At 33.2% G+C, this 21,859-nt stretch overlaps 1 non-coding gene across 1 annotated transcript; it reads right to left on the bottom strand.

Moving 5' to 3' along the window:
- Nucleotides 1-20,921: 20,921 nt before the first annotated feature.
- Nucleotides 20,922-21,028, bottom strand: LOC128285939 (small nucleolar RNA R71). Its single transcript, XR_008276486.1, has one exon. It is a non-coding gene; the product is annotated as a small nucleolar RNA R71 (small nucleolar RNA).
- Nucleotides 21,029-21,859: the final 831 nt, after the last annotated feature.

Here is a 21,859-nt window from a genome sequence, read left to right as displayed (position 1 = left end):
AACAAAAGTTGAAAATAGAGTTGCTTCTTCACCACAATACTCTATCGCCAAAAACAGAACTAGAAGAGAAATTAAACCTCCAAAGAAGTATGTCGAGGCTGATCTAGTTGCTTATGCTTTAAATATGGCTGAAGATATAGATGCGAATCAAGAGCCATCTAATTATTCTGAGGTGGTTAGCTGTGAAGACTCAGAAAAGTGGATGTTTGCTATGCAAGAAGAGATGGAATCATTCCACAAAAACAGAACATGGGACCTTGTGAAACTTCCTAAAGGTACAAAGGTCATTCGTTGTAAATGGGTGTTTAAAAGAAAGAAAGGACTCAGGAGTTGAAGAACCGGATATAAAGCAAGGCTTGTTGCAAAGGGTTACAGTCAAATTCCAGGAGTGGACTTCACAGATGTGTTCTTTCCAGTTGTTAAGCATAGTTTGATTCGAGCTTTGCTTGGTATTGTGGCCATGCATGATTTGGAGCTTGAGTAGTTAGATGTAAAAACTGCATTTCTGCATGGAGAACTTGAGAAGGATATTTACATGCAACAACCAGAGGGTTTTATAGTCTCAGAAAAAGAGGACTATGTTTGCTTGCTGAAAAAGTCCCTTTACGGTTTGAAACAGTCACCAAGACAGTGGTACAAGAGGTTTGATTCCTTTATGACTTTTCATGATTTCAAAAGAAGTAGTTTTGACAGTTGTGTTTATTTTGAGAAAAACAATGATGGTTCTTTTGTGTATCTACTTCTTTATGTTGATGACATGTTGATAGCAGCAAAAGATAAATAAGAGATAAGAAATGTCAAATCCCAACTAAGTAAAGAATTTGAGATGAAAGATTTAGGACCAGCAAAGAAAATACTTGGAATGGAGATTCTCAGAGATAGAAAAACAAGTAAATTGTACCTAAGTCAGAAGGGGTACATTGAGAAAGTTCTTTGCAGGTTCAATATGCAGAGTGCTAAGCCTGTTAGTACTCCTTTAACAACCCATTTCAGACTTTCATCAGTTTTGTCTCCACAATCAGATGATGAGATTGAGTACATGTCACATGTTCCATACTCTAGTGCAGTGGGATCTCTCATGTATACTATGGTTTGTTCACGTCTAGATTTATCATATGCAGTCAGTGCAGTTAGCAGATACATGGCGAATCCCGGTAAAGAACATTGGAAAGCAGTTCAGTGGATTCTAAGATACTTACGAGGTACTACTGATGTTTGCTTACAGTTTGGAAGAACTAGAGATGGAGTCATAGGGTATGTTGATGCTAATTTTGCTGGAGATCTTGATAAAAGAAGATCTCTCACAGGTTATGTCTTTACAATCGGAGGTTGTGCAATCAGTTGGGAAGCCACTTTGCAGTCTACAGTCGCTTTGTCTACCACTGAAGCTAAGTACATGGCGATTACTGAGGCTTGTAAAGAAGCTATTTGGTTGAAGGGACTCTTTAGTGAACTCAATGAGGACCTTCAAATCAGCACAGTATTTTGTGATAGTCAGAGTGCCATCTTTCTTACAAAAGATCAAATGTTTCATGAGAGAACAAAACACATTGATGTTCGGTATCATTTTGTTCGTGATATTATTGCTCGTGGTGATATTGTTGTGAGCAAAATTAGTACTCATGAAAATCCTGCAGATATGATGACTAAGTCACTTCCTATAACCAAGTTTGAGCATTGCTTAGACTTTGTTGGTGTTCATTGTTGAAGTTAAACCCTTAAGGGGTTTTATGGAAGAGGTGGAGAACTTGTTTATTGAAAGTTCGCGATGAAGAACTTGTTTTATTGAGAATTTGTGTCAAGGTGGGAAATTGTTAGAATTAAGTGACCCAAATTCTTATTTAAATAAAATACGATGGAAAATAAAATAAAAGTAAAATCCATATAGAACTAGACTTCTTTTATTTTATTTTAGAATAAGGTTTTTTAAACCTTATTAAACTTCATCTATTTTATATTGATTAGGATAAGGTGTTTCAATCCTACTAGAATATGGCTTTACAAGCCTATAAATAGACATAGTCTATTCCTCTTGTATTGATTCAAATTTTTCGACATAGTGAATTTTCTTCTTCTCTGCCCGTGGCTTTTTCCCGAAAGGGTTTCCACGTAAGATTTGTGTGTTCTTTTTATTTTACTCACTATATGTTACCAACCTTCCACTTTTTAATTGAATTTGGCACCTCACCCTTACGTAAATATTATTTCAAATTCATCATAAACATTATGTTATTTACTTGATATATTGCTTAAAAATGATTTGAACAATCCAATTTAAACTATAAACATTAGTAAAAAAACAATAAATCTTATTTGAGTTCAGTCTAACTCCGTAAACAAAAACATGCATGCATTTGGATGTCAATCAAATCTAGAGAATTCTCATTTCTCTGAATAGAACCTGATTCTTGAAAGAGAAATAATGTTTTCATTTCAATTCATGTTAGAGTATAACGACTCTGTTAGTATAATTGTTAGTCTGTTATTCAAATCTATTATACTGCTAATAACATAATAGATTTGAATAACAGACTAACAATTATACTAACAGAGTCGTTATACTCTAAAAATTTATAAAGGTGTTTATATTAACTGGACCTAGACCTAAATATGACTAAACCACTCACTATAATTACTCTTGGAAAGGCTTATGGTTTAGCCTCATCATTATACCACAATGTTGTTATTTGTTGAGATATCAACATCTCATGTAAATATATGTTTACAATCTTATTTTTACATTAATTGCATTGATTTATAAATACATGCATAATCAAGATGCCCCAAAAGTAAACATATTATAAAAAATTAACTATCTCTACCCTATTTTGGAAAAGTTGAATCCCTGAAAAAACAACTGATTGCTGATTAAAACACAAATTCACTTCACACTTATCAACCTATCTTTAAGTTAATACCTAACTCATTCTCACTAAATTAATCAACCTTCACCCCCACTTTTTCCTTTCTCTTACCAAGTTGAATTTAATTATGTTGTGTTACTTTTGTGCTTAATATATTTTTATGGATATATTTAAGTTTTATAAATAAAAGTATATATCAAGTCACTATCTTTAAGATTTTATTCGTCCCCACCTATACTCGGTATTAAATGAGTTTCAAGCAAATGAAATTCAAGGTACAATGAAGCTTGGTGACTATTTGTATTTTGCATCGATAAATATAGCTCACTAAGCACTGAATAGAGTATAACAATAAAATCAATTTCTATAAAGAATTTCTGTGGTAATTCTTTATTTTTTTTATAGAACAATCAAATAATAGTAAAAGATAGAAGAAGGATAAAAAGAAATTTTTGGTATATCTACTAAATGAAATCTCACTCCTATTTATAGAAACTCTCATGTCTTTTCATAGAGATATATATAACTTTCAAAATTATCTTTTTGAATAATCACATATTTAAAAGAGATATAATTATTCAACTAATATCTCATAACTATTTAAGTAATTTTCTTTACTCTTGATCAATAACCAAAATATATTATCTGCTTATTATAACATTATAAATATTTGAAAATGGTAAAACATTTTTTATATATGTAGTAAGATTTGCCTTTATAATATGTTTTATATTCACAATGTCAATTTCATTAATTTAATTTTTGTCAAATAAGTTTGACTTAGATAGGAATTATTAGTTATTTGACAAAAATAAAACAATAATATTAGACATAATGGAACCTAATTTTAACTTTGTGTAAATAATTGTCTTAACTTTAACCAAAAGTAAATCAAGCATTTTACCTTGATCTACATATAAAAGAAAGTGACAAATATATGAAAAAGCAAAAAGAATTGGGAGCAAAAGGGAATTAAGTAATCTCAAACTCTCAACAGGTTGTTTGGGAAATGTTTTTAATCTTTGTCTCATCAACATTTACTGTTGCCCACAGCCATAGCCTCCCTCATATCAACTACTTCAATTTAGGCTGAGTTAAGTGTATATATTATTAAATCAATTTCGACATGTGTTAAGATTTGGGAACAGCCGGCCCAAGTGATTGAATAGGATCTGGATCTCCAATTCAGATGAGGTCGACCCGAAAGAAGAATGTTCGTTTATAGGCATAGTTCGCTGAGGACCTTGAGGGAATGTTGAATGTTTGTAAAGATAGCTCGCACGGGAAGCCCGTAAGGAGAGCTCGTGTGCCTCGCAAGAATGAGGTCACGAGAGGAGAGCTCGCATAAGCCTCGCAGGAACGAGGTCGCGAGCTATGTCCACAAAAAGGATCGCGAGCCTTGCAAGGGATCCCCGCTCGTGACTAGCAGGTATGAGGCTCGTGAGGGGAGCTAGTCCCAGAATCAAAAAGGATGGCGTGCTCCACAAACATACGTCTAATAAGTTAAGAGACGCCCAAGGAATGTCAGCACCAGGGACAAATAATGTCAGTACCATCGACTCTAAGGCCAAGACAAAATAGTAAACCCTATTGTAAGCTGTAATAGTAATAGTAGGAACATATATATTACTCATATATATGTGTTGATTAGTTAATAGTAAATTTCACAATCACAGCATTTCTTTGGCTAATGGCAACAAAAAGCTTTTCTTTGATTGCAAAAAATCTGATACAAAAGAGGGTCCCCCCATAACCAATTACGTCTTTAATAATCTATCCACGTGTCTCCACGCTAACCTAAATTTCTATTTTCTATTTGTCAATAGAACAAACCAAGTTCCATTGACAAGTGCACCCCCTATAGCTAGAAGGACCTGCAATATGTTATCCTTCATTAGTTTTTATTATACACTCTCATTATTAACGAAAAAGTACTTAATGCATTGGGTTTTTATTAAGATTAGGGGGAAAATTAATTAATTATAAAAATATGATCTTAACTTAGCACATTTGAATGGATAATGACATTTACTTGTAGTTAATGTAAAAATAATGATAACAATGAGATTAGATATTATAACAATATTATAGTATGAAAAAAATTAAACACATTGTACTGAAATTAAATATCTATCTAAAAAAGCCCTTAATATATCAAAATTCGAATCTCAAATGAAGTAAAATTTGATAGAAAAAAATACCATTCAATTATATAACATTGGTGGTGATAAAACATAAACCAAATTTGGGGTTTGGTTGAGAAGTAAATATTCTTCAACCACTACTCAAAAGAAAAAAAAGTAAATACTCTTCAAACAAAGCAAAATGCCCTGATTATGAGAGATCACTCATTTCAGGCTGTAAGATTGGAATAATCAATCCCTTCTCACCTTTTGTTTGTTTGTTTGTTTTTTTTTTTTTTTATAGTTATGATTTGATTTAACCGAAGTTCCAAGTCATGTGTCATAAATAGGAAGAAAAAGCATCTAATCCTTTGGCTTTTTAGAAGGGAAATTAGAAGCAAACCCAAACTAGCTAAGCTTCAAATTTAAAAGATTCTTTCATCACAATTATATTTAACGTGCTAAAGTCGTTATCATACTTATAAATTATTTTAAATGGATATTTTTCAAGAATGTTGCTAGTACAAAATTGTATTTTAAAAAAATTCTTTAACAATAGGTAAAATTTATCGGTTTTTTATTCTCCCTTTATTTTGGGTGAAAACCACATAAAAATTAACAATTTCAACTAATAAAAGAGAGAAACTAGACTTTAAATCCAAAATCCAAATAAAATTTCTTTCATCTGCAATTTGTCTACCCAAATTACATTCTATTTTACCGGTTATGTTTAAAATATAATATATAAATAAGGGTAGATTTCAAAAATGGTAAAACTGCATTTAAATCTAAAAAGAGAGTAAAATATATAAATTAATATAATAGTTTAAATTTCCAATATTTGAATAATGTGTTTAATATAATTTTGGGTAGCTTTGAAGGTGACGTTTGGCTAACGATGTGCTTTGTATTTAGGGATAATATTCTTTCTTGTGGAAATGGGAATAAAGAAGTGGAGGACAAGAGAATTACGTTGATAAGCCATAAAAGTAACATGTTTCAATCACATTGTTGATGCGTTTTTAGATGAATAATTATATAATTTAGTGAATTTGATGCTCCTCATCCTTTAATTTCATGTTTCTATACTTAGGAGAGCATAGAGGAGCAAAAGGAGAGAAAAAAGGGCCAAAATCAGACAAAACAAGCTATTTTAAGGAACCACACGGCGTGGGCATTCTCACACGGGCTGAGTACATGCCTGTGTGAGCCACACGGGCTGGCCACACGCTCATGTGCCAGCCCATGTGCCAGCTCGTGTTGGCCACATTCCCAAAAAGGCAAAAAAAGCCAATTTTTAAAGTTTCTGAGCATTCTAAAGTCTATAAATACACACTAGAAGATGATCTAAGGGAGCACGCAGAGTAGAACGAAGAATTTACTCGAAGAACGCTAACAGATTCAACTCAAAAGTAGGATCCCCTTCTAGATTGAAGATCTCCATTCAATTTCTCTAGAAGTTTTTGGGTTTTTTTATGTTTTGTTGTTTTCCTAATTTTGATATGTTCCCTCTCAAAGTATGAACTAAATTCCTTAGATACCTAGGGAAGATGAAACCTATGTTGGATCTTATTATTTGATTTTCTGGATTATATGATAAATACTTGTTCTTGTTCTCAATTATGTATGCTTATTTATTGCTTTAATATTTTCAGGATATTAATTCAAGTGTGATGTGCTTATTTCAGTAGAGCAAAAGTCCCTGTTTAAGAGTAGATGTAGTATAATTGAGTGGAGTTACATGCAATCCTAAAAATAGGACGAAATAAATCTACCGGATTAGAGTCAAACCTAATAAGGGAATCCATAGATCGAGTTAATGCAACAATAGGGGTTTTAATTAGAAAAAAATTTCAATTAATCAACCAAAAGTTAGTTGTTCTTATTCTCGAAAGAGATATTAACATAATTTAGGGAAGTCTAATTTAGATTCAAAATAATAAGTGAAGTCTAGGTGGATTCTTTCCTGGGTATTGTCTTTCTCTTTGGTTATATTCAAGTATTTTTTTTCATCCTATTCTCTGTCACGTTCTTAATAATTAGTTTAGTTAAAGTTAGATTAAAAACATCCGCTTCAATTTATAGGCTAGATAATAAAAAAATAGTAATTACTAGTACTTTTAGTCTTCGTGGATACAATATTTCCGACTCACCATAGTTATACTACTATTCGATAGGTGCGCTTGCCTTTATCGTGAGTTTAGTTAGTTTAGTGACTCATCAAGTTTTTGGTGTCGTTGCCAGGGACTAAGATATTAGGAATACTAGATTTTTATTAATTTAGCCATTTTAATTTTTATTTCATTTTATTTTTGTTTTTAGTTTAATTTTTGTTTTCTAATTTTTCTTTTGTTTGCCTCTGTCAAGTTCCTTTAGTATATGACTAAAAGAAACCCCTCAGGACCTTTAGTATTCGATAGTGAGATCGAAAGTACAGCTCGTAGAAACCGTAGAGAAGTGAAGCAATGTTGACAAAGTACAGTGGAAGAGCAAGAGGACATCATTAATATTACTAAGGAGATGGCTGAAAACCAGAATAATCAGCTATCTCCTGTGGTTGTCGCAAATCCTGCTCTTATTACTATGAATGATTATGCCAAGCCCAATTTAACTGGGGCTGAATCTAGTATTGTTAGACCCGCTATTGCTGCAAATAACTTCGAGCTGAAGCCAAACACCATTCAGATGATCCAACAATTTGTTTAGTTTGATGGTTTGCAAGATGAAGATCCAAATAGTCATTTGGCTAACTTTTTAGACTTCTGTGATACTTTTAAGATAAATGGCGTTTCTGATGATGCCAATTCAGCTACAGTTGTTTCCCTTCTCATTGAAAAATAAGGCTAAATAGTGGTTGAACTCCCTACCACGAGGTTCTATCATTATATGGGAGCAAATGACCAAAAAGTTCTTATTGAAGTATTTCCCATCGGCTAAGACAGCTAAGTTGAGTAATGATATCTTTTCCTTCGTGTAAATGGATTTAAAGACTCTATATGATGCATGGGAGAGGTATAATGACTTATTGAGAAGGTGCCTCACCATGGGTTACCTTTATGGCTACAGGTTCAAACCTTCTACAACTGTTTGAACCCTTTGACTAGGCAATTGATTGATGCAACGGCCGGTGGGACTTTGAATAACAAAACTCCTGAAGTAGCTTATGAGTTTATAGAGGAAATGTTGCTAAATAATTATCAGTGGCAAGTCATGAGGACGAAGCCGATGAAAGCAGCCGATGTTTTCAACCTAGATGCAGTCACCATGTTATCAAACCAGGTAGAACTTTTAAATAAGAAAATTGATGGTTTATATAGTTCTGCACAGGTACATCCGTTGATGCAGTGCGATACAAATGGAGGAGGGATGAACAATCCAGAATGCCTATCCTACAACCCTAGCACAGAAAACGAACAAGTTAACTATATGGGTAATAATTCTAGACCTCAGAATAATCCCTATAGTAACACTCATAATACAGGTTGGAGGAACCATCCCAATTTCTCGTGAGGTGGTCAAGGAAATCAAAGACCACAACCGCCTCCTGCCTTTCAATCTCTTTACCAACAAGAGAAGAAGTCAAACCTTGAGGAAATACTGACGAAATTTATTTCGGTGTCCAAAACCCGCTTCCAAAACATTGAAACAACACTTAAAGATTAAAAAATGTCAATTTAAGGGCTCGAAAATCAAATAGGTCAACTTGCTAAGCTGATTTCAGAAAGACCACAAGGTAGCCTGCCTAGCTCCACCGAAACTAACCCAAGAGAGCAGCTTTATGCGATTACGGTTCGAGATAAAGAAATTTTAGTTGAACTTGAACCAAAACTAAGGCAAGAAAATATGGTAAGTCAATGTAAGGTTGAGGTAAGCCATAGTGAACAAAAACAGATCGGTAAGGAGTATAAACCACGTGTGTCATATTCAAATGCGACAAAGAAAGACCACACAAACGAACAATTTGGTAAATTTCTTAAACTTCTAAAAAAGTTACATATTAACTTACCGTTTATTGAAGCTCTTTCGCAGATGCCAAATTCCATAAAAAATTTAAAGGAGCTTTTAGCAAACAAGCGGAAGTTAGATGATTCGTAGCACGTGGAGCTAAATGCAGTTTGCTTAGCTATCTTACATAATAAACTACCCAACAAATTGAAAGATTCAGAGAGTTTTACTATTCCTTATTTAATTGGTAGTTTAAGTGTTAATAATGCTTTAGCTGATTTAAGGGCGAGTATTAATGTAACACCCTTAACCCGTATCCGTCACTGAAATAAGGTTACAAAGCATTACCGATCAACCACAACATAAATCATATGAACCACAACATAAATCATACATTTGCACAATCATAATTAAAATCTATTTATCTTAAACACTTTGTCCCTTATAAGGTCTTACGAGACCTTAAAACATACTTAGAAGTGGTTAAGGACTAAACCGATAACATTTGCAAACTTTGGGAGACTTAGAAAATTTTCTTTGATTTAAAGGTCACGAGCCACACGGCCACCAGAAACACCCGTATCACAGGCCGTGTGAAAACAGAGCATACATACTAACTTGCACCACACGGTCGAGGATACGCCCGTGTGCCATGGCCGTGGAAAAACTGAGGAGGTTATTGACTTGGGTCACACTGCCGACCATACGCCTAGGTGCTAGCCCGTGTGCCATGCACTGCCAGTAGACACGCCCCTGTGTCTTGACCGTCTCAAAACTATAAGGTATACTGACTTAATTCGAAAGGGTACCCCAGAGGACATACGGCCATGTAATATAATCGTGTGTTGTACAAGGCTAAAATACACACCCGTGTCGATAAAAATAGGTCATTTACAAAGCCAATTTGCCACCCTTTTTCTCATGCACACCTAACCATCAAAATAGCATCATTCCAACACATATATAGGCAACCAAAATATGCCAATTCAATCACATACCATGCTATCTATCATCAACCAATTCAAATACTAAATTCTATATTCAAAACATACCAAATCAACACGCCACAATCATCAAATTCACATAACTCCTAAATGAATTTTCTCACCTTTCTATCAATCAATTCATGCTTCTCAAACATATCAATTCATCATCCTCAAATTATACCAAAATATACCAAATTCCAAGTAATAATACCATAACATATAACTATCCAAAAGAGTATCCATACAACCATTGCAAACAGGCCAACACTTAGGACATTATATACATCACATATATATATCATTTATCAAACATATAATTCAAGTCAACTTAAATGGTCATATTCCAACATTTACAAGCCAAATCTCATGGCTATAATCCCAACTCAAAACATACCAAGATGACACTAGCCTATACATGCCATATACCATATATACAAAGCTTCAAAAGTACCAATGAGATGATCAATAGTGTGATGACATTTCCCGATGATCCCCTTGTCTGAGCTAGCTTCGATAATCTATAAAGCAGGGAAAGAACACACAAAGTAAGCTTTAAAAGCTTAGTAAGCCATAAACAAATAAAATCATCACATAAACATTTGCATATCAATTCAAATATGCTAAACATAGTTAATCACATTCAAATTCACAAACCTTTCTCATTGAACGTATATTCAATGTCTTAATCGAGTTCATCAATTACTTTCCCTTTTCAATACTCATATGAATTTCGTACGTACCTGAGTCACTTAACTTATTCACATAGTCTTTCTCGACTTGACTTTTCCCGTTAAACCATTTGGAATCGTTAAGGATACTCGAAAATTCCATAAGCTCGTACAATGCCATATCCCAGATATGGTCTTACATGTTATCACATATTGATGCCACTGTCCCAGACACGGTCTTATATGAAATCGATTAACGATGTTAATGTCCCAGACATGGTCTTACACTTAATCTCAATACAATGCCAATGTCCCAGACATGGTCTTACATATAATCACATCTCAATAACCTAATATCATGACATTTGCATTCTATACTATTCCTAACGTTCGTACGTGACTTTCGGATATTGTAACTCTGTCAATTCTTGCTCGTAATTGCTCGTTCAACATTCATTGCAGTTCAATATTAATAAAATATATATAATTCAATGTAAATATGTTTATTTGCATATGAACTTATCTCGTAGTCGGAATAGTGAAACTGGATCGACATTCGATAACTTTCGATTTCCCCAGATCTAAATCCGATTTCTTTCGTTCTTGATCTATATAAATTCAAAATTAACTCTTTTATTCCTCAATTCATTAAATTTCATCCAAAACACACGATTTGGGACATTTTACACATTAACCCCTATAATTTCATATTTTCTCAATTTAGTCCCTATTTCATAAAAACACAATTTACAACAATTTCAACTAAACCCAAGCTATCCGAATATCTATAGGTTCCATAAAAGCTCATATTTATCAATATTTCACACATTTAAACACACATTTTACACTTTTCACAAATTAGTCCCTTTTATGCAATTTCACTAAAAATCACTTTACAAAACATGATAATCTATCAACAAATACTCATTTTCCATCATCAAACATTCAAGAACACATGAATTCATCAATTTAAACTTTCAAAATCATCAACACTTTCAAAAAAATTGAGGATGGGCTAGTTAGTACTCAAAGCAACGATCACAAAAACAGAAAGATCATCCAGAAACGATCAAAAATCATACCTCAATCCAGTTGAACAATGGCCGAACCCTAAATGTTCTTCAAAGCTTTCTTTTCTTTTAATATTTGGCTAAGAAAGAAAGAAATGATCTAAATTTTTGCTTTTGTTTTAATTTAATTAACCTTAATAACCAAATTACTATTTTAACCTTAATTAAAACATTAACAAAACATTTAATAGTTGGCCATTTATGTCAAATTCCACAAATCATGGTATAATTACATCATAAGGACCTCACATTTAATAAGCCATGGTAATTAAGCACTTTTAACAAGTGGAATGCAACTTTTTCATTTTATGCGATTTAGTCCTTTTATCAAATTAAACACTCAAACGATAAAATTTTTTCATGAAACTTTCACACATACATATTCACATGCTATAAACTATTAAATTAATTTACAACCTCAAATTTATGGTCCCCAAACCACTGTTCTGATTTAACTAAAACTGAGCTGTTACAATTAATGTCATACCCTAAAAATGTTTAAGCAACTAGGTCTTGAGAAACCCAAACAAACTAGGATGAGTATTCAATTAGCAGATAGAACTATTAGATTTCTTAAGGGTATTTTTGAAGATGTTCTTGTCAAAATTAACAAATTTATTTTCCCAGTCGATTTTGTTATTTTAGATATGGATGAGGATAGTGACATACCTTTAATTCTAGGTTGGCCTTTTTTAGCAATCGCTAGAACCATTATTGATGTTGGTACAGGTGAACTGATAAACCGTAATTAATACATATTTTTATCCTATGCTTAGCATATTTTTGGATGAATTATCCTTAGATTTGGTGAATTCGATGCTCCTAATTTTTTTAATTTCATGCTTTATACTTAGGTGAGCATAGGAGAGTAAAAAGAGCGAGAAACGGGCCAAAAATGAAGAAAATGGGTCAACGTGGGAAATCAATACGGCCTCGACTTCCTCACACGGGTAGTTCATGTAACATCTTAATTTTGAGCCTAATCGAAATAATGGTTTTGGGACCACAAATCCGAAGAATAAAATTTATTTTTATTATTTTTTTATGCTCTACGATTTCACAGAATAATTTCGTGAAAATTTCGTTCGAAAATTTTGACGTTTGGGCACTTAATTTAGTCAAAAGGACTAAATTGTAAAAGGTTGCAAAATGTGTGTTCTAGTTCACAAAGTTACTAAGTACTTGTGAGTAATGAGTTTTTAAATTGGAGATTTTTAAATGGTAAATAGCCCATTTTGTAATTAGTGGACAAAAATGGACATGGCATGGTATGTTTTTATTTATTTTTCATTAAAGGTATTTTAGTAATTTGGCAAATAAAGCCAAAATAACTAAGAAAAATATGTCATCTTATTCATTTTTCTCATGCCATAACCATATATGGAGATGGAAGACATGGCTAGGGTTTGTAAAACTTCCAAGCTTGATTGTAAGTCCATCTTTGCCCTATTTTTAATGTTCTTTGCATTTTTGAAATCCTCGTAACTCGATTTACCAATTTCTACCATTAATTTGAGCTAGGGTTCATGTTTAAAAATTGACCCATATGTGACATGCATGCATTTTGATGTCTAATGGTATAAAATGAGTGTTGGGTGTTAGATAAACAACTTTTGCAAAGCGATTTTACGTGAAAACGAGTAAAATGAAATAATTGGTAAAAATACCTAATGTTCATAAGTACATGTTAAAGTGAGAATTTGATGTTGTTATAGAAGGAAAAAATGATCAGCATGTTATAAAACATAAGAAAATAGGATGAATTTTAATTTCTGAACCTTGGGGAAATGTGCAAATATGTAAAAGTTTAGGGGTCAAAATGAAAATTTGTAAAAATATGATTTATGGACCCATTTGAATAATGTGAGTAATAAATAAGCTATATTTGTAATGTTAGATCAAGGAAATCGAGATTTGAACTAAAATCGAGAAAATACCAAGTATTGGACTTAAATGGTAAAAATGACCATTTTCGTATACAAGGTAAGTTCATATGATTTTTAATAATGCAATGTGTATTTTAATGTTATTGCTTTGATAGTATATGAGATGTAAATCTATATACAAATAAATGTATTTGAAATGGTTTATTTATGCTATTTGCTATTGAACTATGATGAATGATTATATGAATTGAGAAAAATGAGACATCCGAGAAAGTATCGACAAAGTTTCGACGTCCGAAAAGCCCCGTATGAACCTTAGGAATACTTAGGATACATATGTCATGAAATAGGATTTCTGATATGTGATATTGTGTAAGACCACGTCTGGGACATTGGCATCGACTTTTGTTTTGCGTGTAAGACCATGTCTGGGACATTGGCATCGTATTTGATTTTGTGTAAGACCCTGTTTGGGACAGTAGCATCGATGTTTGATTACATGTAAGACTACGTCTGGGACGTTGGCATTGTATATGCTTTCTGAGCTATCCGCGTATCCTTATGTTTTCAAATGGTTCAAACGGGCATTTCAAGAAAGTAAATGATTTTGTGAAATTGGATTAGATTCAGGTACGTTTGCACGTATATGTGCAAGAAAGAAAAGGTATGTATTTGCCATTATGTGCTCGTATGACTATGATGATTCACGGCGATATATATATCCTTGTGTATTATGTATGAACGGTAATGTTATATGACTTGATGAAAGTATGAAGGTTTGTGGAAAGATACATGTATGTTATTAAAGCATGCCTATGAGTATAAAGTAATAATGAGTTTATAATAGCTATTGTGATTTTGCACTGAAACAGTGTTGAACAGCAGCAGTAGCCCGACTTTTAAAAATCACCATAAATATTAGAAGTCGAACTAGAGGCTGAATAATATATGAAATTAAAGCTTAATGAGTCTAGTTTCACTTAAAGGAATCATTGTAAGCAAAAGAATTTTTTATTATGAGATATTTGAGTTCTTGTGAGACAGAGTCGGAGTGATTCTAGACTCCCCTATCTTATCTTTAGAAAATCACTAAAAATTGTACAAAAATAATTGTGAGTCTATTTTCTAGAAAGATAGACAGGAGTATTATCAGAGTTCTGTATTATGAGATAAATAATTTTTAGTGAAGATAGGTCTGAACTATTGGATAGCAAAATAGGGGAAACTTTAATGAATAAATTGTACTAATTGGCTAAACAAAAAATTTTGAATATTTTATGGTAAGAATATATGTGAGTCTAGGTTCTAGAAAAATTAGCGGACCTTAATTTGGAATTCTGTAGCTCGAGTTATAAATATATTACCGACTATGACTCGAGTAGATAGCTTGACCAGAATATGAATAAAAGTGTAATTATAGTTGTTTTACCTAATGAAGTATATTGGTAAATTGCTTATTAATTGCATATGGACTTACTAAGCATAAAGCTTACCCCCCTCTCCATTTCTTTTAGTATTGGCAGGTCAGTTCAGGGTTGGAGATTATCAGAGGTAGCATCACACTATCAGAACGTTGATGTGAAGCGTCGATAAACTTCAAGTGTTTTCAAGTGAGTGGCATGTATAGAGATTTAGTCTGTATGATAGTTGTTAGTACGATTTGGCCAAACGTATTGCCTTATTATGGTTAAATCGTATATAGACATGTGATATGGTTTATATTCGATTATTGGGTTGTAAGTCTAATTGATTATGCGTGCTTGATCCATTGCTTTATGATATGTGCGTGGTGATGTCTTAATACGGTCAAATGATGATATGTCATGCTTATGTGTTGGATAGATTATGATCAATAGATTTGACCATATTCTTAATGTAAAGACATAAGGTAAGAATAAGTAATACCGTTGTTAAACATGAAATTGGTGCGGAACGTCTTAGTCAAGCACGTTGTTCTATGTATGTGAATTGATGGTATGTCTAGGCTTGGTATAAAATGAGAATAATATCTGGTATGTTTAGCTCTGGTTAATGTAAGAATGTGTCTTACATGCATGATGGTAGGCAAAATGATATATTTGTATCAAAATAGAGGATGTTGAATGTTATTAAAATCATGTGGGTGCATGTAGGGTGACAAAAAGACTTGGAAAACAACCTAAGAGTTAATTACACGAGCTGAGACACGACCATGTGTCTCAACCGTGTAAGGGACACGGCCTGGAGACATGGACGTGTAGCTTGACCGTATGGTTCAATTTGTGTGCTGACTTCATAAACAGAGAGTTACACGACCTGAGGACACGGGCGTGTCAAAGGCATACGGACGTGTGACTCTGTTTTATGGTAAAATTTTCTATGTTTTCCCAGAACCTTCCAAAGTTCTCGATTTAGTCTCGAAACCTTTCTAAAGTATGTTTTGGGCTTCGTAGACCCAAATAAGGGACCATGTGCATGTGAATGAATGTTTCAAAATAAAAATGAAATTTTATAGCCCGTATTTTAGTTAGATGTTTGTATGTTTGTCTGGTAATGCCTCGTACCCTATCCCGGTCTCGGGTACGGGTAAGGGGTGTTACAGTTCACACACCTATGTCCATTCAATAGACTCAAACACGGTTTGAAGCAATCGCACACGGACGTGTCACATGGGCGTGTCCCTGTCGAGCCCAAGCCTAGTCCTATTAGGAAAAGGCCACTCTTGAGGGTTTTGAAGCATTCTAAAGCCTATATAAACAACCAATGAGGTACCTGAAAGACACAAGGAGTAGGAGGCAAGGAATTACTCGAAGAAAGCCGATTGATCCATCTCAGAAACCGGATTCTCCTTCAAGACTGAAGAACGCCTTTCAATTTCCTTTAGGGGTTTTTGGGTTTTCTTTATGTTTTTTTTATCATTATTCTTCTTAGATGTTTTCTTTTACACTTATGAACTAAATCCCCTAAATACCTAAATGGAATGAAACCTAAGACGGATCTTGTTATTATTTTCTGAATTATATGATAAATATTTGACTTGTTCTTAATTATGAGTTCTTAATTCTTACTTTAATATTCTAGGATATTGATTCAAGTATTGATGTGCTTATTCAGAGGAGCAAAAGTCCCTATCTAAGAGTAGATCTAGCATAATTAAGTGAAGTTGATTGCACGCCTAGACATAGGGTGACATAATTTTGCTGGATTACGGAGAAGCCTAATAAAAAAATCCATAAATCGAGTTAATGCAACACTAGGGGTTTTAATTAGAAAAAAATTTCAATTAATCAACCTAGGGTTAGATATTGTTAGTCTCGAAAGAGATAATAATATAACTTAGGGATTTCTACGGATCAAGTCAAGTGAATAAATCGTCTTATTCAGAGTCAAATAATAAGTAAAGTCTAGGTGGATTTTTTCCTTACGTATTGTCCAAATCATTCAGTTTTCCCAAAAGTTATTTCCCCAATTTACTTTCTGTACATTCTTAGTTTAGTAATTAATTTAGATAAAACAAACCCCTTTATTTTTAGGCTAGATAATAGAAAGAGAGTTAATACTAGTACTTTTAGTTTTTTTGGGTTCGACATCCCGGTCTTGCCATAAGCTATACTAATGTTCGATAAGGTGCGCTTGCCTTTGTCGTGATAATAGTTAGTTTTCAAGAACGGACATTCATAAATTATAAAACTTATCACGATTGACATCACATCAAGTTTTTGGCGTTATTGCCGGGGAACTAAAATATTAGGAACACTTAATTTTTATTACTTTAGCCATTTACTTTTTTTATTACTTTAGCCATTTACTTTACTGCAATTTAAATTTTATTTTGACTTTTGTTACTAAATTTTCTGTAATGGCCTAAATTCAAAGTTATCGGAACAGTGATTTTGTAACCACAAATCCGATTTAAAGAGAAATTTATTTCAATATTTTTGCATGAAAATTGATATGATAGGAAAATCGTATGAAAATATTGATAGAAAAATTTTACCGATTTAGTGGTTAGTTAGAAAAAGAAATTATTAAAGAAATTGGATAAAAACAAGGTATCGGGACCTCTATCTCGTAAAACTGAGTCAAAAATAATTTTATAAATATTTATGAAATGTTAGTAATGTGGTATTAAAATTTCGTTAGGAAATTTTAATGTTTGGGTAGTCAATTAAATGAAAAGGACTAAATTGTAATAGGTGTAAAAGTTGCTAGAATGATTAAATAGCTTAAGAGTCTAATGAGAAAGGATTTAAAAGGGAATTAGACCCTAAATTTATTATGGCTGGACAGCAAGGGCATGAAATCAGAAGGAAAATTGATAAATTAAGGGCAAAATTGGAATATTGCAAAATTAACTAAATAAAGCTAGGACTAAATAGGAAATATCTAGATTTCTCTTCATTTCTCTTCAATTCCAGCAGCTAAAAACGCCATAGGAGGGTTCTCTAAGCTGTTATTTCATAATTTTTTCACCATGTGAGTTAATCCTTTCCTTTTTCTTGTAATTTTTGTGTTTCTAAGACTTTTACAACTAGGTCCTACTATTAAATTCATTAGTTTTTGATTTCATGGATGAAATTGAAAGTCACCATGGTTGAGTGCTGTAAGTTTATGATGAAATATAATGAAATTAAAGTTTTAATTTGTTTATGAGATGATTTTATTAGGTAATTTCAATAGAAATTGATTTTTAGGACCTAATTGTGAAAATGCTTGAAATTAAAGTCTATTGATGAAACTATGAATCCTAAAGGTTGTAAAATAGCTCAAGGTGATAGAATAAAATGTTAATTGAGAAAAATTAGCTCAATTGAGAGGCTAATTGAGTAGGGACGAAATTATCATTTATTAAAAGCTTAAGGGAAAAATGGTAATACATAGCTTGCACTAAAATAGTTTGGACAGCAGCAGTAAACTAAATTTGAAAAATCACCATAAATTGTAGAAATTTAATTAGAAGATGAACAAAATATGGAATTAAATCTTATTGAGTCTAGGTTCTCATAGAAGAAATAGTGTAGGCAATGGATTTGTAAATTTTGAGATATAATGAATTTTGTGAGACAAGGTTAGAATGAATTCGGGTTCCCCTGTTATGACTTTGAAAAATCATAAAAAATTTAATAAAAATAATTATGGGCTTAAATTAATATTTCTAAAATCTTAAATGAGTCTATTTTCAAGAGAAACAAACGGGAATATCATCCGAATTCTGTATGAAGAGATAATTAATTTTTCGTGAAGGAGGGTCAGAACTGTCAGATAGCAGAATAGGGGTGATTTTAAAGAATAAACTGTACTTATTGGATAAGCCAAAAATTCTGAAAATTTTATGGTAAGAAGATATATGAGTCTAGTTTCAGGGAAAATTAATGGATTTTAGTTTGGAGTTTCGTATCTTGATTTATAAATAATTTAGTGACTATGACTCAAATAGACAACTTTGAATAAACTATAAATAATAATAATGAAATTATAGAAATTGTTGCATATGAACATGAAATGTATTAAAATGATAATTAAATTGATTTATTTAGATCCGAAGATTCAAATACGAAGCTAGATCGAGGAAAGGAAAAGTTCAGATTAGTAGATTTTGTACACGAACAAGTATCAAGGTAAGTTCGTAACTTGAATTATATTCTTAAATTGCTTGAGATTGTATGTTATTGATGTGAATATGATTTGAATGTTCATTGTATGAAAATTAATGAAACATTGATATATTCGATAAAATGGGAAGAAATCCCGTTTGAATGAAAGGAAAATTCAATGGATCTCTGAAAAGCAATTGACGGTAAAAAGGATCTAGCCCGGACGGGTGATCCTATCCTGATATAGCCCTTCCGAAGAATATGTATAAAATGGATTTAGCTCGGATGGGTAATTCGAATTAGGGTCTGAATTTAGCCTGGACTGGTAATTCAGATCCAAGCTCATTAAAGTAATTGTCATTGCAGGGGATTTAACCTGGACTGGTAATCCCGACAATACTCTATGAGTTTATATTACAAGGGATTTAGCCTGGACTGGTGATCCCGCTGTAAGGATGAGGTTCGCGGGAGTGTACTCTCTGAAATGGAAATGTGCGCACATGAATGTGAATTGACGGACCTGGGAATGTACATTAAAAGTGTACCTCTGAAAATCCATCGAATATTCCAAGAAATTCAACGGGATAAATATGAAAAAAAAATAAGGAAATGGAAATCATGTATTGATGAGCTCATCAATCATAGTATATATTATTGGTACATGGAAATTATTGTACTAACTTGAATGTTGAGTTTGTGCATGGTCGGGTAATAATGCATTGAATGGATATAGGAATGTTTATTGTATTGTATTGAAAATATTAGGTAAGTATAATTCTTTTTCATTTTCCCCTGTTTTGTAGTGTTAAGAGCTCGGAGGTCGGATTTGGTCAAGACACAACACATTATCAACCTCAGGATTTCGATATATAAAGAAACTTTATTTTGGAAACCAATGGCATGTATAAGCTAATAAAGTAAATGTTAAGGTGAAATGAATGTAAAGTTAGCCATTAGTATGGTTAACAAACCTGGTTTTGGGTATGTGATGACGTTATTTTATAAATATGCATGAATTTATCTTGAAAATATGTTGAATTGGATTGGTTGATGTGGATTGTTTTTGGTTTAAAATTTCAGGGAAGGTTAGATATCTATAAAGGGGTTATATTGAGTTAAAAAAAAATTTAATTCGTAAACTCCGGTAATACTTCGTACCCTATTCAGGCAATGAATACGGGTAGGGGTATTACATTTTCTTTTTCCTTCTGGTAGGTTTTTATAGTTTATGACTAGAAGAAACCCGTCAGAACCATTAGTTTTATATAGTGAGATCGATCACACAGGTTGCAGAAACCGAAGAGAAATAAGGCGAAGCCTAAGATACACAGAGGAAGAGCAAGAGGACAATATTTCTACCACAACCGATTAAATGGCTGAAAATTAGGAAAACCCGTTACCTCCTGCAATTGCTGCTGATCTAGTAAATCAAAATCCTGCTCCATGCACTATGTATGATTATGCTAAACCTACTTTAACAGGAACTGGGTCAAGTATAGTTAGGTCTGCTATTGCTGCAAATATTTTTGAACTGAAACCTAACACAATTCAAATGATCCAACAGTTTGTTCAGTTTGATGGTTTGCAGGACAAGGACCCAAACACTCATTTAGCGAATTTCTTAGAGTTCTGCTACACTTTTAAGATCAATGGCGTTTCTGATAATGCCATTCGCCTTCGGTTATTTTCCTTTTCGTTGAGGAGCAAAGCTAAATAGTGGTTGAACTCGTACGAGGGTCAATCACTACTTGGGGACAAATGACCGAAAAATTTTTACTTAAATATTTTCCGCCTGCTAAAACGGCTAAGTTGAGGAATGACATCTCTTCTTTTGTGCAGATGGATCTAGAAACACTCTAAGATGCATGGGAGAGATACAAGGATCTATTGAGAAGGTGCCCTCACCATGGGTTACCTTTATGGTTGTAGGTTCAAACGATTTACAACAGTGTGAACCCCTCAACAAGGCAACTTATCTACTCAGCTGCTGGTGGGACTATTAATAACAAAACACCTGAAGTGGCTTACGAATTTATTGAAGAGATGTCACTAAATAACTATCAATGGCAAGTCATGAGAACAAAGCTGACAAAAGTAGCCGGTGTTTTCAACCTCGATGCGGTTACTATGTTACCTAACCAGGTAGAACTTAGGTACATCCCGTGATGAGGTGTGATTCTAATGGAGGAGGAGTACACACAGAATATCAATCTTTCAACCCTAGCATCAAGGAGGAACAAGTTCAATATATGGGTAACAATAATTCTAGACCTCAAAATAACCCATATAGTAACACATATAATGCAAGTTGGAGGAACCATCCTAATTTCTCGTGGGGTGGTCAAGGGAATCAAAGGCCACAACATTATCTGGGTTTTCAACAACCACCTTACCAATAGGAAAAGAAGCCGAACCTTGAGGAGAGGCTAACAAAGTTTATCTCGGTGTCAGAAACTCACTTTTAGAATATCGAAATAGCACTTAAGAATCAACAAGCATCGATCCAAGGGCTTGAAACTCAAATAGGAAAACTTGCCAAATTAATTTCTGAATGACCACAAGGTAGCCTGCCAAGTAACACTGAATCTAACCCAAGGGAACAGCTCAATGCAATTACCATTCAAGATAAGGAAGGGTTAGTTGAACCTGAACCAGAATCGAGGCAAGGAATTGTGGTAAGTAAAGGTAAAGGTGATGAAGTCCACAGTGGTCAAAAACCGGTAAGTAAAGAGTACCAACCACGG

Source organism: Gossypium arboreum, chromosome 12, assembly GCF_025698485.1.
Source record: "Gossypium arboreum isolate Shixiya-1 chromosome 12, ASM2569848v2, whole genome shotgun sequence".
Lineage (NCBI taxonomy): Eukaryota > Viridiplantae > Streptophyta > Magnoliopsida > Malvales > Malvaceae > Gossypium > Gossypium arboreum.
Note: the sequence above shows the minus strand (reverse complement) of the source record. Positions and strands in the feature narration are given on the sequence as shown.